Below are 16,204 nucleotides of genomic sequence, written 5' to 3'. Positions count from 1 at the left end.
GTATATGTGTACCACTTCTTCATCTATTCATCTGTTGATGGAATTTAGATTGCCTTCATGTCTTGGCTACTGTGAATAGTGTTGCTATGAACATAGAGGTGCATGTATCTTTTTCAATTATAATTTTTTCTAGACATATACCCAGAAGTGGGAATGCTGGGTCAGATGGTAATTCTATTTTTAGTTTTCTGAGGAAACTCTGCACCATTTTCCACAGTGGCTGTACCAACTTACATTCCCACCAACAGTACAGGAAACTCCTCTTTTCTCCATACCTGCTCCAGCATTTCTTATTTGTAGACTTTTTACTGATGGCCATTCTGAAAACATGAGGTGGTACATCAGTTTACTTTGGATTTGCATTTCTCTAATAATCAGCAATGTTGAGCACCTGTTCATGTGCCTATTGGCCATCCGTATTTCTTCTTTGGAGAAAGGCCTCTTTACATCCTTGGCCCATTTTTCCACTGGGTTGTTTATTTTTTGTGGTTGTTGAGTTGTATGTGGACATTAATTTTTAATCAAAATATTTTGAGGGTAAATGACATATGTTTATAAAAATTTAAAGACAAAACAAAATTTTACATGTTTTATTGCAAATCACCTTAACATTCTTATTAGCATATAACTAATATGTATAGTATTTTACAACTGTAGTACATATGTATACAGTAATTTAAATAATAATAAACATATCAGAGGTAACCTTTCCATTTCTTCCAAAAGGCATACACCAAAGGTGAAGGATTACAGGGTTCAGAGAGCATCTAATATGCAGTAAGACACAGCCTCCTCTATGACCTCATTCAAATTCATCCCAACCATGTACAGATGCAAGACTTCCTGAAGGAGATGATGAGACTCATGTAACCCAGCCTGGCCACATTTCCTGCTCTCCTTCATCAAATGGAAAAGAAAACAATGGTCGCTGACTGGCCTGGCCTCAAACCTGACTGTGCCACCTGGCTGCAGTGGGCTTAGGCAACTCCCCTCCCTACTCAGAGCCTCATACCTGACAAGGTTCCAGAGAACCAAAAGTGTGCGAGAACCACCCCCAGTACTGCTGAGGGCACTGCCGGGTTTCAGCACCTCTCCTGCACTGAACAGGCCTGGTGTCCAGGCTGCCAGGCTGTGTCCCCAGCAGTCAGTAGGTGAAGAAGGTAACACTGCTTCGGGGCCCCTACTGGACCCGCCTTGTCCCAAGTCATCACCCTGCGTTCTCTCCTTTCCTCCTCTGTGGTGGGGAACCACCATCACATTAGAGGGTTAAGGCGAGGGGAAAAGGACAACACAAGGAAGGCATAAAACTGTGCCTCTGGGGAAACCAGTGCTGCTGGAGGTCAAGAGAGATCACGTGGGGGGGCTCAGGCGCTGGGCCTAGTGACAAGTGGCTGCAGGGAACACCGAGGAGCCAACCAGGGTGGGAGAAAACCAGTTTGTGACATGGCTGGCAGCTTCCAAGTGTGTTCAGTGTGTGAACGTCTGTCGCCCTGTGTTCTGGAGATAGTGGTGCTGGGTCCCTGGATTGCATTTCCAAAGGTGTTTTTTGTTTCTATTGTCATGGGAATAGGAAAAATTCTGAAAGTTATTCAACCTTCACAGGAAAGGGGAACCACCTAACTTTGGACTTCTAGTGGCTCAGGAGAATCTGCACGAGGTGTGTGTGTGGGGTGCACACGCTTACCCTGAAAGGTGGCGGGTAGGAAAGAGGGAACCACAGAGAAGGTAGACGAGCCAAGGGGCCAGGAGGGGTGGGGGCTGGCAGGCGAGATGGCGGCAGAGTGGCCTTCCCATCAGGGTCCCCTCTGCCCCCTCCGCTCAGTCAGTAACCGCCTGTGCCCGTCCCACAGCTCTGTGAGGAGGTCCTGGAACCCGCACAGGGACACACGTTCTCTAAGCTCCACGGCTGAGCAGAAGCGAGTGTCAGACAAGGAGGACTACGTGCAGTCCTCTGCCTTCAACCACACTGGGGCACACGGTTCTTCATTTTTCTGTGGGGCGGGGATCTTCTTCCTGTCTCATTACTCAACTCAAGAACAGCTACGTTTTCCGACACATGGGAAATAACCACAGCACGAGTGAGTGATGGGATCCTGGGCAGGACCCCAAATTCAGTGGCCCTTGTTTTCCTTCTCCTGTTGCTCTATTTCAAACCAACACTGGAGTCAGTGGAATTCTCAGACAGCATTAGATCCTGACTCCAGGGGAACAGGTTGGGTCCCTGGGCACAACAGTGGGGATGGGGGCTACCTTCCAAATGCCCCGGGTCCCGAAGCCTCCTGACAGAGCCCCTGTTCCTGCCTTCAGCACTGGACCTAGGCCAGAGCTTCCCTACCTGGAAAGATTCCAAGAGATCCTAGGGCAGCACAGGATCCACCTTCTCCAAGCAAAGCTGTCCTTCTCTGTGACTCAAGTGTCCCCCGTCCCGTCTAGACCACAGTGTCCTGGGGCAGGCCGGCCTTAACACCAATAGAAGAAACACTGGGAAGGGGCCAGGAAGCCAGGCTTGGGGGAGGGATGAAGGGGGTCGTAGAGGCAGAGATGGGGGACCTGGGTCCCTGCTAGGTGAGCTGTCCCCATCACTGGGGAGGATGCACCTGGCAGCTCCTGTCTCCTGCAGGCAGCTGCGCCAGCCTTCTCGCGAAGGTCGCTGTCTGGTGCACTTACAGCTCTGAGAGTGTCAGAGCAACTGTGGAAGCAGACATTCCACTCTGGGGAGGCAGGGGGAGTGGGCCCATGTGTGTCTCCTTGCACCCACAGCATCCTCACTCGCTCTAGCGTCCAGCTCCCTGTCCACCCACCCCGTCAGAGTCACCACCTCCACCACGGGAGCAGCTCTGCCCACATCCAGCCTTACCACTGAGGCCACGCTGATCAAGGACCACCTGTCACCCCACACCTGCCTGTTCCCTTCCACCCCAGACCGCAGCCGGATTCTGAAACGGAGACAGCGTTAGCATCCACTTGATCTCTGGGGCCTCTCTCACCTGACCCCACACTCTCTGTGGGTGCGTGTTCTCACAAACATGTCCCCATCTCAGTTATTCCAACACTTAAATGGGTCACATGGCCAGGACAGGGACCCCTCATGTTGCTCCAGGCTCTCAGAGGTCCCTCTAAATGGAGAGGACAGCAAACAGGACAAGAATCTATCACTAATTCAAGAGAGAGAGACATGCCAGGAGACCCTCAGCAGGACTGGATCGAAGAAGAGAAGCAGGACTCAGGACTCCCACCTCAGGAAGAAGACACCCTGGTGCAGGACAGGGGATGAGAAGAGAATCCTGGGAACAACATCCCCCTGCCTGACTCCAGATTGACTGAAGGGCACCTTCCAAATACCCGAGCTCTTGTCCAGGGGCTTCTCAGCTGGAATTTGGGGGTGGGGTGGGGTCCAGAAGATGCACGGAGCCAAGAATGTGTCTGACTCTGTGCGGAGCCAGGCCCACCAGAATCAGAGGTGTTTCCAAGACAAGGTGGGTGTTAAAACCCTGAGGAACAAGTCACTCATGGACCGGATGCTAAAGTACAAAACTGGGGTAGCTTGTGGAGCTAATGCAATGAGAAAAGTCTTCCCAAGGATGTACTCACAGCCAGGGGAGAACCAATAAGCAGAGATCTTGTGATTACAAGGCTCCCTCCTTCCCTAAACAGGGCAGGACCTCAAATCCACATCTGCAGACTAGAGCAGCCTCAAGGTCACGATCCCCAAATCCGCACAAGGAAGGTTAAGTCAAGGCCATGAATGGTGAGAACCGTGAGGCTCCGGGGTCAACACCTGTGTTGGAGGGAACCGCCTTCTGCTCCCCACGGGCCTCCTGCCTCCCAGAGAAGAGGCTCTGGGACCAGACTCAGAGTCAGCAGAGACCCCTGGGACCAGCCCTGGTTCTACTACAGGTTCTGTCCAAGGGCAAAATAAATACAAACTCAAATTCTTTTTTAGGGTTTTCATCCACTGAGAAGAGGGAAAGATCAAAAAGAGCCATGGTCCAAACCGAGCCAGGTCAGGCTGTGTGCAAAAATCACACTCTTAGGAATCAGAGCTGCCTCCATGAGCAAAGGGCCATGGCCACTAAGCCCCTGGCCACTCCAGCTGTGCCTCCTGGATCTGGGGGAGGTTGCAATCACCAGCTTGGAATCTTCCTCCCCCCACCCCTCATTCCTCCAGAGGCCGATTCTCCAGAATACCGTCTGTTCCATTTAGAGGGCTGGCCCGGGTATCCTTTGAAGAGGAGTGTCCCCATGACCACGAGCAGGGAGGTGTGGAAGTATTTGTTTCTCCGAATATCCCTGTGCTGTGCCCTGCCTGGGCTCAGGTTGGGGCTAGAGGTTTAGGGTATCCGGGACTGGGGGCTCAGAGCGTGGAAGGGACCTCTTCAGTCTTCCTGAGAATCTACTTTGGGGTCCTCACACTGGATCGTGGGGGTGGTGACAGGGGACCTTCACACCACCTGTTTCTAGGCCTCCTCACTGCACCTGCTCGGAGGTCCAATGACTGTAAATTTCATTGTTTCTTATTGAATGTATGGGAGGATTCATGAAAATGTTACATAACATTGGACGCTTCTACTGGTGAGAAGTTTCAGACTCCACCCAAAGACATAGATAAACCAGACTTTGTCCTGTTCCATCAGCACCTGGAACTCACACAGCTGTGGGTCAAGGTCCTGTGAGGAAGTCACAGCGGGCCCTCTTCCACCCTCGGGCCACCAGCACAGCAGGGACAAGACCCCCAGCTCCCGTCTGGGCAGTGCGAGCACACAGGGAGGCAGCTGAGGCTGCTCCTGCCCGTCTGCCCCGGGGACAGGCAGCCCGTTTAAGGTTCCCAAACCTCCCTTCCTCTCAGAGTTCCAGAGGGGCCTCTGGGAAGCCTGGGGTGCCTGGCACAGGGGGTGACTACTGTGGAGTGAGCATGGGCCTCCCGCGTGAGCTCCACACCCTAGGGTGCAGCTGGAGGGGGCCATCAGAAACCCCTGCTCCTCTTCCTCTCCCTACAAGGGGGCAGGAGACTCTTTTTAGCAAGACGGAGAGGGGAGAAACGCGGTACACTGGCAGCTTCACAAAGATCTCAACCTGCCCCCACAAAGATCGGGTGATCTTCCAGCCACTAGTGGGGACTTCCCTCAGAGCTGGGGACACAGCATTAGACCTGTGCCCAGGGCTCGTCTCCCAGCCATCCCCGCCCCACAAGGCTGTCCGCAACAGGAACAAGATCCAGTGCAGCTCAGATGCATCGCTGGGTCCTGGGCTAACGGCTCAGGTCCTAGAATCAGGCCAGGGTCCAAGGAAGTACCTGTATCATCTGGGGCTTATCTTGATCTTGAGGATGAGGTCTCCCCACTGACAGTGTACCTTCAGGGAGGGACTCCTGCCCCACACAATCTTCACACTGGCTGGATGGCCTGATCACAGGGCAAAAGGACCTCGAGCTGTCAGTGGTGAAGACGTTCCCCTTGCAGTCCCACCGCACTTGGGAAAATGAGGTGGAGAGACAGAGCAAGGTTCTGGGCGGCCAATTTCCTTGCTGGTGGGAGATAAGGACACGGAGGACAGGGCTCCATCCTGGACAGGTGCCCTCGGTTCCTTCCTCGGAGCATAAAGTCAGTGCCTGCAGGGAGGTCTTCAGGCCAGAGGATCCCGTGCCCTCCCTAACACTGCTCTTCGTGACATCCTGCGGGAGCCCATCCTTGCTGCCAGCGACTGGCCTTCAGGGTGGGGGCGCCCCTGGGATTTTCCATCTGGATGCAGCCTGGAGAGACCTTAGGAGACAGTCACAGCTCGCATTCCAGGTGGGCCCGCCCTCTGTAACAAGGGCAGTTCCTCTGCCTCGGTCTGGACCACTGCTCAGCCCAGATGAGCGACTCACCACCATCCCAGTGAGGCTTCTGACACCAGCACATCCTTGTTGTCTGCTAAGCGCCATGGGAGGGTGGTGTAAGCATTGCTGAAAGACAAGAGTCACGAGACTGAGTCACTAAGAGGAGGCACAGGCGTCCCGGGAGTCCCCAAGAAACCAGCAGAGAAATGGACCCCGGGGCAGCCAGAGAGCCCTTTGTGCCACAAGCTGGGTGCAGTGCATGTTGACCTAAGTTAGTTACTGGGATAATACAGCATTATCCTAGTAATTACATATGATAACTGCAAGCAGTAATTACATCCTTTTGCACATTTTGAAGAAATTTTGAGGGATTGAAGAAGTTTGCAAATTACTAGTGAAATCTGAATTTACTAATTAACCCAAGTGGTCCTCATCTCGACAACCCAGGTGCAAGGACAGAGAAGCTGTGTGTGTGTGGAGTGGGGGGAGCAGGCCCTCAGGGTCAGGCACATGGACATCTCCCAAAAGACAGCTCTTGGAGACGGGATCATCTGGAGGACTGAAGGAGGAGCAGCAGGGCCCTGGTTCATGCGGGAAAGTCAGTGCCTGGCCCAGAATGAGGAATTCACAGCACCTGGGGATGTTTCAAGGACCTTGTTCCCACTGTAGGTGGTGTTGCCTTTCTCTGGGTTTTTGTTGGCATATCTCTCAAGAAGCAATACTGAACATGGAAATCCCGCACAGTGTGTGATGATTTCCAGCCTCCAAAGGTCTCAATAAATTCATACTTTTATAAAATACTTTTCACTATATTGTGCTATATTGTTATATGAGGAAGTTTAGAGTGAGAATGGGAGGTTCTATGCTCATTATTTGAAGACTGAAGAGATCTCCGCCGTGGCGGAGTTCCCCCTGGGTGGTCCGGGACCCAGGGAAAGATCACTTTTTAACTATTTCCACAGCCCCCGGGGTGTCATACAGTTGGAACAGCGACAAACTAAGCTGGCTTCTCACACTGGGAATCTCAGAATATCAGAGAACCTGAGCACGAGTTTCCCTCAACTGTTGAGACGCCAGTTGATCCCAAGGAGAGTCGGGCGCCGTCTGCTGGCCGTTGGTGAAACGGCAAACGAAGCCGTGTCTCGCGGCGAGGGATTGGCCGCGCGCTCCTCTGTGCATTCCTGAAATGAAGGATATTTGCAAGGCTTGGTTCTCTGCTGATGGCCGGGGGGATGCTTTGACCCAGCCAGGCTTATTCTCCAGCATCACTGAGAAGACTAAAGAAAAATGGAGAGGGTATCTTGAAAAAAATATGCTTGTCACCTAATGGCTGTTTTGTTTTTGGTTTTAAGACTCATGAGCTTCATTTATAGTTTTCTTATAGAGACATGTAAAACTATAATGTATCTTTACATAAACTATCTTCTTTTCAAATCACCTACCTCTGCTATATATGTTGGTATTATACTTTTATTATTTTTGACATGGTTATTTGAGTATATTGACAGTCACCCAAATGGTATTTATGTACTGGATGCCAAGAAAACACCGACAGCTGAGGTATTCTCTCTCCCCACAGATGTCTACGGAGTCGCGGGGAGCTCTTCTAAGGATTCATCAGATCAGGTCATCAAAGGTAATGATATCCCTGGCAGTGAAGAGAGAGAATACAGCCATACTTAATGTATTAGTAAGAGTGAATGGATTAGTAGGCAGAGTAGACCCAGCAACATTCATGATCCAGCTTCTTTAGCTTTCGGTATCTGGATTATTACATATAATTTTGGCAGTTCATATGGAAACACAGCCCAAATGCCGCACCTTGAATGAATTCATAAGAACAAGAGGCAGTACCATCATTTATTAGCTTTAAAAATATTAATAGATTTGTTGAAATACACTTCACAAAGCATACGAGTAATAGTTTTAAAGTGTACAACTCAATTATTGGCATATTCACAAGTTGTACAGTCTTCTCAACTATCTGATTTCAAGCCACACTCATCACTCCCCTCCCAAAAAACCGTTGACACCCATTAAACCATCACTTCTCATTCTTCCCTCTGTTTAGCAACAAACAACCACTACTATAAATTCTATTTCAGGATTTGCTTACCACGTACATTTACTATAGCTGTGATCAAAGGCTGGTCGCAGAAACGAGCCGGAACAGTAGGAGGCGAGCTTCCCTTTGCCAACAGCAAAGAAGCAGGTCTCAAGAACCTGCTTGATTCCGCTAGACCGCCCCGAGAGGGTGCGCGCACAGCTTCGTTCCCACTCAGTAACGGCCAGCAGAGGGCGTCTCAACTGACGCAGAAAACACCCACAGCCAGGGTCCCTGCGCTCAGGCACCGCTTCCGGGGTGAGAAAACCATCCTTAGTATGTCGCTGCACCAGTTGTGCGACACTCTGTGGGCTGCAGAAATCGTGAGTAAAAAGTGGCCTTTCCTTGGTCCTGACCATCAGGGGAACTTAACTGTGTATGTTCATTAGCTAACTTGTTTCAGACTCTTTGCAGCCCCATGGGGCTGTAGCCGCCAGGCTCCTCTGTCCATGGGGTTTCCTAAGCAAGAATACTGGAGTGGGTTACCACTTCCTACTCCACCGGGTCTTCCCCACCCAGGGATCGAACCCGAGTCTCTTGCATCTCCTGCATTGGCAGGCAGGTTCTTTACCTCTAGCATCACCTGGGAAACAGTGGCTAAGATCTCCTCAGTGTCCTGGAATACTGAGCACAGAACCTCCCGTTCCAACTTATTCTCAATTTCCTCATACAACATTTAGGGAGATTTATTTTTATAAAGTGAAATCCATTTATTGAGACCTTTGGAGGCTGGAAATCATCACATACTGTGTGGTATTTCCATGTTCAGTAGTATTTCTTGAGAGAAATGCCAACAAAAAACCCAGAGAAAGAGAAAACTTATCTATAATGAGGGCAAAACACACAAGTGTGGGGCCTTCCAGCTGGTCCCTGAAACATCCCCAGGTGCTGTACATTCCTCATCCTGGGCCAGGCACTGATTTCCCTATATGAACCAGGGCACTCCTCCTTCAGTCAGCAGACGCTCCTCTCTCCCAGAGGTGTCATTTGGGAGGTGACCATGTATCAGACCCTGAGAGCCTCCTCCTCCCCATCTGCACAGCCCCTCTGTCCTTGAACCTGGGTTGTAGAGATGAGGACCACTTGGGTAAATTAGTACTAAGGCTAGCTGTTGTTAAACAGATACTCCAAGGTAAATGCAAACATCTTCAATCCCTCAAAATTTCTTCAAAATGTGCAAAAGGATGTAATTACTGCTTGCAGTTATCATATGTAATTACTAGGATAATGCTGTATTATCCCAGTAACTAACTTAGGTCAACATGCACTGCACCCAGCTTGTGGCACAAAGGGCTCTCTGGCTGCCCCGGGGTCCATTTCTCTGCTGGTTTCTTGGGGACTCCCGGGACGCCTGTGCCTCCTCTTAGTGACTCAGTCTCGTGACTCTTGTCTTTCAGCAATGCTTACACCACCCTCCCATGGCGCTTAGCAGACAACAAGGATGTGCTGGTGTCAGAAGCCTCACTGGGATGGTGGTGAGTCGCTCATCTGGGCTGAGCAGTGGTCCAGACCGAGGCAGAGGAACTGCCCTTGTTACAGAGGGCGGGCCCACCTGGAATGCGAGCTGTGACTGTCTCCTAAGGTCTCTCCAGGCTGCATCCAGATGGAAAATCCCAGGGGCGCCCCCACCCTGAAGGCCAGTCGCTGGCAGCAAGGATGGGCTCCCGCAGGATGTCACGAAGAGCAGTGTTAGGGAGGGCACGGGGTCCTCTGGCCTGAAGACCTCCCTGCAGGCACTGACTTTATGCTCCGAGGAAGGAACCGAGGGCACCTGTCCAGGATGGAGCCCTGTCCTCCGTGTCCTTATCTCCCACCAGCAAGGAAATTGGCCGCCCAGAACCTTGCTCTGTCTCTCCACCTCATTTTCCCAAGTGCGGTGGGACTGCAAGGGGAACGTCTTCACCACTGACAGCTCGGGGTCCTTTTGCCCTGTGATCAGGCCATCCAGCCAGTGTGAAGATTGTGTGGGGCAGGAGTCCCTCCCTGAAGGTACACTGTCAGTGGGGAGACCTCATCCTCAAGATCAAGATAAGCCCCAGATGATACAGGTACTTCCTTGGACCCTGGCCTGATTCTAGGACCTGAGCCGTTAGCCCAGGACCCAGCGATGCATCTGAGCTGCACTGGATCTTGTTCCTGTTGCGGACAGCCTTGTGGGGCGGGGATGGCTGGGAGACGAGCCCTGGGCACAGGTCTAATGCTGTGTCCCCAGCTCTGAGGGAAGTCCCCACTAGTGGCTGGAAGATCACCCGATCTTTGTGGGGGCAGGTTGAGATCTTTGTGAAGCTGCCAGTGTACCGCGTTTCTCCCCTCTCCGTCTTGCTAAAAAGAGTCTCTTGCCCCCTTGTAGGGAGAGGAAGAGGAGCAGGGGTTTCTGATGGCCCCCTCCAGCTGCACCCTAGGGTGTGGAGCTCACACGGGAGGCCCATGCTCACTCCACAGTAGTCACCCCCTGTGCCAGGCACCCCAGGCTTCCCAGAGGCCCCTCTGGAACTCTGAGAGGAAGGGAGGTTTGGGAACCTTAAACGGGCTGCCTGTCCCCGGGGCAGACGGGCAGGAGCAGCCTCAGCTGCCTCCCTGTGTGCTCGCACTGCCCAGACGGGAGCTGGGGGTCTTGTCCCTGCTGTGCTGGTGGCCCGAGGGTGGAAGAGGGCCCGCTGTGACTTCCTCACAGGACCTTGACCCACAGCTGTGTGAATTCCAGGTGCTGATGGAACAGGACAAAGTCTGGTTTATCTATGTCTTTGGGTGGAGTCTGAAACTTCTCACCAGTAGAAGCGTCCAATGTTATGTAACATTTTCATGAATCCTCCCATACATTCAATAAGAAACAATGAAATTTACAGTCATTGGACCTCCGAGCAGGTGCAGTGAGGAGGCCTAGAAACAGGTGGTGTGAAGGTCCCCTGTCACCACCCCCACGATCCAGTGTGAGGACCCAAAGTAGATTCTCAGGAAGACTGAAGAGGTCCCTTCCACGCTCTGAGCCCCCAGTCCCGGATACCCTAAACCTCTAGCCCCAACCTGAGCCCAGGCAGGGCACAGCACAGGGATATTCGGAGAAACAAATACTTCCACACCTCCCTGCTCGTGGTCATGGGGACACTCCTCTTCAAAGGATACCCGGGCCAGCCCTCTAAATGGAACAGACGGTATTCTGGAGAATCGGCCTCTGGAGGAATGAGGGGTGGGGGGAGGAAGATTCCAAGCTGGTGATTGCAACCTCCCCCAGATCCAGGAGGCACAGCTGGAGTGGCCAGGGGCTTAGTGGCCATGGCCCTTTGCTCATGGAGGCAGCTCTGATTCCTAAGAGTGTGATTTTTGCACACAGCCTGACCTGGCTCGGTTTGGACCATGGCTCTTTTTGATCTTTCCCTCTTCTCAGTGGATGAAAACCCTAAAAAAGAATTTGAGTTTGTATTTATTTTGCCCTTGGACAGAACCTGTAGTAGAACCAGGGCTGATCCCAGGGGTCTCTGCTGACTCTGAGTCTGGTCCCAGAGCCTCTTCTCTGGGAGGCAGGAGGCCCGTGGGGAGCAGAAGGCGGTTCCCTCCAACACAGGTGTTGACCCCGGAGCCTCACGGTTCTCACCATTCATGGCCTTGACTTAACCTTCCTTGTGCGGATTTGGGGATCGTGACCTTGAGGCTGCTCTAGTCTGCAGATGTGGATTTGAGGTCCTGCCCTGTTTAGGGAAGGAGGGAGCCTTGTAATCACAAGATCTCTGCTTATTGGTTCTCCCCTGGCTGTGAGTACATCCTTGGGAAGACTTTTCTCATTGCATTAGCTCCACAAGCTACCCCAGTTTTGTACTTTAGCATCCGGTCCATGAGTGACTTGTTCCTCAGGGTTTTAACACCCACCTTGTCTTGGAAACACCTCTGATTCTGGTGGGCCTGGCTCCGCACAGAGTCAGACACATTCTTGGCTCCGTGCATCTTCTGGACCCCACCCCACCCCCAAATTCCAGCTGAGAAGCCCCTGGACAAGAGCTCGGGTATTTGGAAGATGCCCTTCAGTCAATCTGGAGTCAGGCAGGGGGATGTTGTTCCCAGGATTCTCTTCTCATCCCCTGTCCTGCACCAGGGTGTCTTCTTCCTGAGGTGGGAGTCCTGAGTCCTGCTTCTCTTCTTCGATCCAGTCCTGCTGAGGGTCTCCTGGCATGTCTCTCTCTCTTGAATTGGTGATAGATTCTTGTCCTGTTTGCTGTCCTCTCCATTTAGAGGGACCTCTGAGAGCCTGGAGCAACATGAGGGGTCCCTGTCCTGGCCATGTGACCCATTTAAGTGTTGGAATAACTGAGATGGGGACATGTTTGTGAGAACACGCACCCACAGAGAGTGTGGGGTCAGGTGAGAGAGGCCCCAGAGATCAAGTGGATGCTAACACTGTCTCCGTTTCAGAATCCGGCTGCGGTCTGGGGTGGAAGGGAACAGGCAGGTGTGGGGTGACAGGTGGTCCTTGATCAGCGTGGCCTCAGTGGTAAGGCTGGATATGGGCAGAGCTGCTCCCGCGGTGGAGGTGGTGACTCAGTGAGGGGGTGGATGGACAGGGAGCTGGACGCTAGAGCGAGTGAGGATGCTGTGGGTGCAAGGAGACACACATGGGCCCACTCCCCCTGCCTCCCCAGAGTGGAATGTCTGCTTCCACAGTTGCTCTGACACTCTCAGAGCTGTAAGTGCACCAGACAGCGACCTTCGCGAGAAGGCTGGCGCAGCTGCCTGCAGGAGACAGGAGCTGCCAGGTGCATCCTCCCCAGTGATGGGGACAGCTCACCTAGCAGGGACCCAGGTCCCCCATCTCTGCCTCTATGACCCCCTTTATCCCTCCCCCAAGCCTGGCTTCCCGGCCCCTTCCCAGTGTTTCTCCTATTGGTGTTAAGGCCGGCCTGCCCCAGGACACTGTGGTCTAGACGGGACAGGGGACACTTGAGTCACAGAGAAAGACAGCTTTGCTTGGAGAAGGTGGATCCTGTGCTGCCCTAGGATCTCTTGGAATCTTTCCAGGTAGGGAAGCTCTGGCCTAGGTCCAGTGCTGAAGGCAGGAACAGGGGCTCTGTCAGGAGGCTTCGGGACCCGGGGCATTTGGAAGGTAGCCCCCATCCCCACTGTTGTGCCCAGGGACCCAACCTGTTCCCCTGGAGTCAGGATCTAATGCTGTCTGAGAATTCCACTGACTCCAGTGTTGGTTTGAAATAGAGCAACAGGAGAAGGAAAACAATTAGGGCCACTGAATTTGGGGTCCTGCCCAGGATCCCATCACTCACTCGTGCTGTGGTTATTTCCCATGTGTCGGAAAACGTAGCTGTTCTTGAGTTGAGTAATGAGACAGGAAGAAGATCCCCGCCCCACAGAAAAATGAAGAACCGTGTGCCCCAGTGTGGTTGAAGGCAGAGGACTGCACGTAGTCCCCCTTGTCTGACGCTCGCTTCTGCTCAGCCGTGGAGCTTAGAGAACGTGTGTCCCTGTGCGGGTTCCAGGACCTCCTCACAGAGCTGTGGGACGGGCACAGGCGGTTACTGACTGAGCGGAGGGGGCAGAGGGGACCCTGATGGGAAGGCCACTCTGCCGCCATCTCGCCTGCCAGCCCCCACCCCTCCTGGCCCCTTGGCTCGTCTACCTTCTCTGTGGTTCCCTCTTTCCTACCCGCCACCTTTCAGGGTAAGCGTGTGCACCCCACACACACACCTCGTGCAGATTCTCCTGAGCCACTAGAAGTCCAAAGTTAGGTGGTTCCCCTTTCCTGTGGAGGTTGAATAACTTTCAGAATTTTTCCTATTCCCATGACAATAGAAACAAAAAACACCTTTGGAAATGCAATCCAGGGACCCAGCGCCACTATCTCCAGAGCACAGGGCGACAGACGTTCACACACTGAACACACTTGGAAGCTGCCAGCCGTGTCACAAACTGGTTTTCCCCCACCCTGGTTGGCTCCTCGGTGTTCCCTGCAGCCACTTGTCACTAGGCCCAGCGCCTGAGCCCCCCCACGTGACCTCTCTTGACCTCCAGCAGCACTGGTTTCCCCAGAGGCACAGTTTTATGCCTTCCTTGTGTTGTCCTTTTCCCCTCATGTTAACCCTCTAATGTGATGGTGGTTCCCCACCACAGAGGAGGAAAGGAGAGAACGCAGGGCGATGACCTGGGACAAGGCGGGTCCAGTAGGGGCCCCGCAGCAGTGTTACCTTCCTCACCTACTGACTGCTGGGGACACAGCCTGGCAGCCTGGACACCAGGCCTGTTCAGTGCAGGAGAGGTGCTGAAACCCGGCAGTGCCCTCAGCAGTACTGGGGGTGGTTCACGCACACTTTTGAGCTCTCTCCTCTCTGGATGGTTTGGATCCTTGGCAGGTATGAGGCTCTGAGCAGGGAAGGGACTGTCCTAAGGCCACTGCCACTGAGTGGCAGTGTCAGATTTGAGCTTGGGCCAGTTAGGGACCATTATTTTTTTCTCCATTTGATGAAAGAGAGCAGGAAATGTGGCCAGCTGGGGTTACATGTTCTCTTTCCAGAAGCCTTACACCTGCATATGGTTGGGGTTGAACTTGAATGAAGTCCTAGAGGGTTGTGTCTGTATCACAGATTAGATGCTACGTGAACCCTGGAATCCTCCTTTGCTGTGCCCCTTTGGAAAAATTGGAAAAGCTACCTCTGATATTCAGTTACCACACGCACATGTACTATGGTTGTTAAATACTATGCACAGTAAAAGTTATATGCTAATTAAAATGTTTAAAAGGTAATTTGGAATAAAACATTTTAAAAACTATATTTGTCCTAAATTATTATAAAGGATATGTCATTTACAGTCACAAAATATTATATAATAAGGTCTAGACACAACCACAAACAATGGAAAAATGGGCAGATGACCTGAAGAGACATTTCTCCAAAGAAAAAATGCAGATGGCTAATAGGTACATGAAAAGATGCTCAACATCTCTATGAAAGAGATGCAAATCCAAAGTACAATGACATTCCAACTCATGCTGCTCAGTGTGGCCATCAGTAAAAAGTCCACAAGCAAGAAACGCTGGTGCAGGTGTGGAGAAAAGAGCACGCATCTACACGGTTAGCGAGTGTTTACATAGGCACAGCCACTGTAGCAAATTGTATGGGTTTTCTCAGAAAACTAAAAATGGAATTACCATATGATCCAGCATTCCTGTTTCTGGGGATGTATCCAGACAAAACTATAATTCAAAAACATACATGCACCGTTATGTTCACAGCAGCAGTGTTCACAGTGGACAAGACATGGAAACAAACGTCCATCAACAGATGAATGGGTAAGGAAGACGTGGCAAATGCACAGAATGGAATATTATTACTCAGCCCTAAAATAGACAAAATAATGCCATTGGCAGCAATACGGATGTAACTACAGATCATCACAGTAAGTGGAGTAAGTAAGAAGACAAATGCCATACAACATCATGTGTACATGCAATGTAAAATATGACACAAATGAGCGTATGAAACAAAAACAGACGCGTGGACATCGGGAAGACTGGCAGTTGCCAAAGGGGACTGTGGGTGGGGGAGCGGTGGGCTGTGAGTTTGGGATCTGCAGATACAGACGATTATGTAGAGAATGGATAAACAAGGTCCTATCATAAGCAAGGGGACTATATTCAATATCCTTTGATAAACCATAATGGAAAAGAAAGTGAAAAAATATAAATACATGTATAACAATCACTTTGCTGTACAGCAGTAATTAACAGATTTTAAATCGACACTTCAACTGAAAAAAAGATATTTGACTAATATTTATGTTTTCAAAAAATTAAAATTTCCAAACCCACAAAATGTCCAACACCAAGAATGAACTCATGATCGTGATGTGTCGGTGCAGTCTGCTCAGCTGTAACACAGGCACAGCTTTGGTGTGGACTATAGAGACTAGAGAGGGAGCTGTGCCCATGTGACGGGGAGAGGAGGCATCTGGGAGGTCTCTGTGCTTTCCCTGATTTTTTCTCTGAACCTTAAGCTGCACTAAGGAAAGTCTTAATTTAAAAATTATCAAATTACTATTACTTAAAAATCTGAAAGAATTAGAAAATACTGACTGTCAAAATATTTCAAGGACATTGATGATGGAGCATTCTGCAGTTCCCTCCTTTGTGTTTAATTTCTGAATTCACACCTTAAATAAGATAACAGGATAAAATGTATACAAACAAGAAAATGATTTTTCCCCTAAAACCATTATTTGCATAAACATCCCCAAATTCTTTTATGCTGAAATTAACAGAGAAGCCTGGCATGCTGCAGTCCATG

At 51.2% G+C, this 16,204-nt stretch overlaps 2 long non-coding RNA genes across 2 annotated transcripts; one reads left to right on the top strand and one right to left on the bottom strand.

Moving 5' to 3' along the window:
• Positions 1 to 575: 575 nt before the first annotated feature.
• LOC132346011 (uncharacterized) lies at positions 576 to 8,027 on the bottom strand. Its single transcript, XR_009495687.1, has 2 exons — positions 7,942 to 8,027; positions 576 to 6,999 (listed from the first exon to the last, which is right to left on the bottom strand). It is a non-coding gene; the product is annotated as an uncharacterized lncRNA (long non-coding RNA).
• LOC112447841 (uncharacterized) lies at positions 6,993 to 14,690 on the top strand. The gene is made up of 4 exons (XR_009495686.1): positions 6,993 to 7,114; positions 7,398 to 7,454; positions 7,924 to 8,245; positions 9,320 to 14,690. It is a non-coding gene; the product is annotated as an uncharacterized lncRNA (long non-coding RNA).
• The last annotated feature ends 1,514 nt before the right edge of the window (positions 14,691 to 16,204 follow it).

This window comes from Bos taurus, chromosome 8 (assembly GCF_002263795.3).
Source record: "Bos taurus isolate L1 Dominette 01449 registration number 42190680 breed Hereford chromosome 8, ARS-UCD2.0, whole genome shotgun sequence".
NCBI classification, from domain to species: Eukaryota; Metazoa; Chordata; class Mammalia; order Artiodactyla; family Bovidae; genus Bos; species Bos taurus.
This window is presented reverse-complemented; position numbering and strand designations above follow the sequence as displayed.